Below are 5,034 nucleotides of genomic sequence, written 5' to 3'. Positions count from 1 at the left end.
TCAACTGTAGATCAAAGGACCCCAAGAATCAAACCAAAGATCTGGAATATGAGGAAACAAAAAACACCCAACCAGAAAAACAAAAAGAAAAAGAATCCAAAAATATGAAGATAGTGTAAGAAGCCTCTGCAACAACTTTAAGCGTACCAACATCCAAATTATGGGGGTGGGGGGAGGGGGGAGGTGCCAAAAGAAGAGAGAGAGCAAAATTTTGAAAATCTATTAGAAGAAATACTGACAGAAAACTTTCCCTACCTGGTGAAAGAAATAGACTTACAAGTCCAGGAAGCGCAGAGAACCTCAAACAAGAGGAATCCAAAGAGGACCACACCAAGACACATCATAATTAAAATGCCAAGGGCAAAAGACAAAGAGAGAATCTTGAAAGCAGCAAGAGAAAAACAGTAGTTACCTACAAGGGAGTACCCATATGACTGTCAGCTGATTTCTCAACAGAAACTATGCAGGCCAGAAGGGAGTGGCAAGAAATATTCAAAGTGATGAACAGCAAGAACCTACAACCAAGATTACTCTACCCAGCAAAGCTATCATTCAGAATTGAAGATCAGATAAAGAGCTTCACAGACAAGAAAAAGCTAAAGGAGTTCACCACCACCAAACCAGGATTATATGAAATGCTGAAGGGTATTCTTTAAGAAGAGGAAGAAGAAGAAAAAGGTAAAGATAAGAATTATGAACAACAAAATGACAAATACATACCTACCAACAAGTGAATCTAAAAATCAAGTGAATAAAAAATATGAAGAACAGAATGGACTGATGAAAATAATAGAATCAGGGACACAGAAAGGGAGTGGACTGACAATTCTCAGGGGGAAGAGGGTGTGAGGGGTGTGGGAAGAGATTGGACAAAAATCTTACACCTATGGATGAAGACAGTGGTGAGGGGTAAGGGCATAGAGTGGGGTGGGGAAACAGGTGGAAGGGACCTATGGGGGGAAAAAAGAGGAACACCTGTAATAATCTGAACAATAAAGATTTATTTTTAATAAAAGAAAAAAAAATTAAAAATATCCTGGAAACTAATGACAATAAAAACACAACAATGCAAATGCTATGGGACACAATGAAAGCAGTCCAGAGAGGGAAGTTTATAGCTCTACAGGCCTACCTCAAAAAACAAGAAAAATGGTAGTAAATCATCTAACTATACAACTCAAAGAATTAGAAAGAGAGCAACAAGAAAAGCCCACAGTGAGCAGAAGGAAGGAGATAATAAAGATCAGAGCAGAAATAAATGACGTAGAGACCAAAAAAAATACAAAAAATCAAAGAAACCAAGAGCTGGTTCTTTGAAAGGATAAACAAGATTGATGAACCTCTAGCCAGGCTCACCAAGAAGCAAAGAGAGAGGACCCAAATAAACAAAATCAGAAATGAAAGAGGCGAAATAACAACAGACCCCACAGAAATACAAAGGATTGTTAAAAAATACTATGAACAACTCTACTCCAACAAACTAGACAACCTGTAGGAAATGGACATATTCCTAGAAAAATACAACCTTCCAAAACTCAATCAGGAAGATTCTAAAAATCTCAATAGGCAGATAACTATGGAAGAAATTGAAGCAGTCATCAAGAAGCTCCCAGCAAACAAAAGCCGGGGCCAGATGACTTCAAGGGGAATTATACCAAACATTCAAGGAAGAACTAAAACCTATTCTCCTCAGACTATTACAGAAAATTCAAGAGGAAGGAACACTTCCAAGCTCCTTCTATGAAGGCAGCATCACCATAATACCAAAACCAGATAAAGACAACACAATGAAAGAGAAATATAGGCCAATATTCCTCATGAACATAGATGCCAAAACTCCTCAACAAAATTCTAGCAAATTGGATCCAGAAGTACATCAGAAAGATCATACACCATGACCAAATAGGATTTATCCCAGGGATGCAAGTATGGTACAATATCCGCAAATCAATAAAGGTGATACATCACATAAACAAATTGAGAGATAAAAATCACATAGTCATATCAAGTGATGCAGAAAAAGCATTTGACAAAATCCAATACCCTTTCTTGATAAAAACACTCAGAAAGGTGGGAATAGAAGGATCATACCTCAACATAATAAAAGCCATATATGACAAACCCACAGCCAACATCATACTCAATGAGAAAAAACTAAAACCATTTCCCCTAAGAACAGGAACAAGACAGGGATGCCCACTCTCACCACTCCTGTTCGACATAGTACTGCAAGTACTAGCCATTGCAATCAGACAAGAAGATGAAATAAAAGGCATCCAAATTGGAAAAGAAGTAAAATTGGCCTTATTCACAGATTACATGATACTATAAATAGAAAACCCTAAAGACTCCATCAAAAAATTATTAGACTTAATAAATGAATTCGGCAATGTAGCAGGATACAAAATTAATGCCAAGAAATCTATGGCATTTCTTTACACCAATAGTGAACTTACAGAAAGAGAGATTAAAAAAGCAATCCCATTTACCATCGCACCAAAAAAACTAAGATACCTAGGAATAAACTTAACTAAGGAGGTAAAAGACCTATATGTGAAAAACTACAGGACATTGAAAAAAAAGATGGAGAAAGACATAAACAGATGGAAGAACATACCGTGTTCATGGATTGGTAGAATCAACATCATCAAAATGTCCATACTACCCAAAGCAATCTATAGATTCAATGCACTCCCCATTAAAATACCAATGGCATATTTCACAGACCTAGAAAGAACTCTCCAAAAATTCATCTGGAATAAAAAAAAGACCCCGAATAGCCACAGCAATCCTGAGAAAGAAGAGCAAAGTAGGTGGGATCTCAATACCAGATTTCAAGCTGTATTACAAAGCCACTGTTCTCAAAACAGCCTGGTACTGGCACAAGAACAGACATATGGATCAATGGAATAGAATAGAGAACCCAGAAATCGACCCAAAACACTATGCCCAATTAATATTCAACAAAGGAGGCAAGAGTGTACAATGGAGTCAAGACAGTCTCTTCAATAAATGGTGTTGGGAAAATTGGACAGATACATGCAAAAAGATTAAACTAGACCACCAACTTACACCATACACAAAAATAAACTCAAAATGGATAAAGGACTTAAACATAAGACAGGAAACCATAAAACTACTAGAGGAATCCACAGGCAGCGAAATCTCAGACATATGCCAAAGCAATTTCTTCACTGATACTGCTCCTAGGGCAATGGAAATAAAGAAAAAATAAACAAATGGGACTACATCAAAATAAAAAGCTTTTGCACAGCAAAGGAAACCATCAACAAAACAAGAATGCCCACTTCATGGGAGAACATATTTCCCAATGTTATCACCAATAAGGGTTTAATCTCCAACATTTACAGGGAACTCATACAACTTAACAAAAGGAAGATAAACAATCCAATCAAAAAATGGGCAACGGACCTAAATAGATACTTTTCGAAAGAAGACAGACGGAAGGCCAAGAGACATATGAAAACACGCTCAAAGTCACTAATTATCTGAGAGATGCAAATCAAAATGACAATGCAGTATCATCTCACACCTGTTAGAATGGCTATCATCAACAAATCAACAAATGACAAGTGCTGGCGAGGATGTGGAGAAAAATGAACCCTCGTGCACTGCTGGTGGGAATGCAGACTGGTGCAGCCACTGTGGAGAACAGTATGGTGTTTCCTCAAAAAACTAAAAATGGAACTCCCATTTGACCTTGCAATCCCACTTCTAGGAATATATTCCAAGAAGCTAGAAACCCCACTCAGAAAGGATATATGCACCCGTATGTTCATATCAGCACAATTCACCATAGCTAAGATTTTGAAACAGCCTAAGTGTCCATCAGCAGATGAGTAGATTAAAAACCTGTGGTACATCTACACAATGGAATACTATGCTGCAGTAAAAAAGAAGGAATTCTTACCATTTGCAACAGCATGGATGGAACTGGAGAGCATTATGCTAAGTGAAATAAGCCAGTCAGAGAAAGATAAATACCATATGATCTCACTCATTTGTGGAATATAATGAACATAAACTGATTAACAAAAACAGATCCAGAGACAGAGAAGCAGCGATCAGACTGTCAAACCTCAGAGGGAAGGTAGGGGAGGATGGGAATAAGCGGGAGAGAGCAATCAAAGAACTTGTATGCATGCATATAAGCCTAACCAATGGACATAGACAAAAGGGGAGTGAGGGCATGAGTGGGGGTGGTTGGGGGTTAATGGAGGGATGAGGACACATATGTAATACCTTAATCAATAAGGAAATTAAAGATTGAAAAAAATCACATAATCATATCAATTGATGCAGAAAAGGCATTTGACAAAATCCAACACCCTTTTCTGATAAAAATTCTCAGCAAAGTGAGAATTGAGCGATCATACCTCAACATAATAAAAGCCTTATATGACAAACCTACAGCCAACATCATACTCAATGGGCCAAAGCTAAAGCCATTTCCCCTAAGGACAGGAACAAGACAGGGATGCCCACTTTCACCACTCACGTTCAACTTAATACTGAAAGTGCTAGCCATAGTGATCAGATAAGAAGAAGAAATAAAAGGCATCCTAATTGGAAAAGAAGAAGTAAAATTGTCATTATTCACAGATTACATGATATTGTACATAGAAAACCCTAAAAAACTCCATCAAAAAAAAAACTACTAGAATTAATAAATGAATTCGGCAATGTAGCAGGATACAAAATTAACACCCAGCAATCTATGGCTTTTTTCTACACCCATAATCAACTCACAGAAAGAGAAATTTTAAAAACAATCCCATTTACCATTGAAACAAAAAAATTAAGATACCTAGGAATAAATTTAACCAAGGAGGTAAAGGACCTGTATTCAGAAAATTACAGAACGCTGAAAAAAGAGACAGAGGAAGACATAAACAAATGGAAGAACATCTCATGTTTATGGATTGGTAGAATCAACATTATTAAAATGTCCATACTACCCAAAGAAATCTATAGATTGAATGCAATCCCCATTAAAATACCAATGGCATATTC

This window comes from Eptesicus fuscus, chromosome 7 (genome assembly GCF_027574615.1).
Source record: "Eptesicus fuscus isolate TK198812 chromosome 7, DD_ASM_mEF_20220401, whole genome shotgun sequence".
Classification (NCBI taxonomy): domain Eukaryota; kingdom Metazoa; phylum Chordata; class Mammalia; order Chiroptera; family Vespertilionidae; genus Eptesicus; species Eptesicus fuscus.
Note: the sequence above shows the minus strand (reverse complement) of the source record.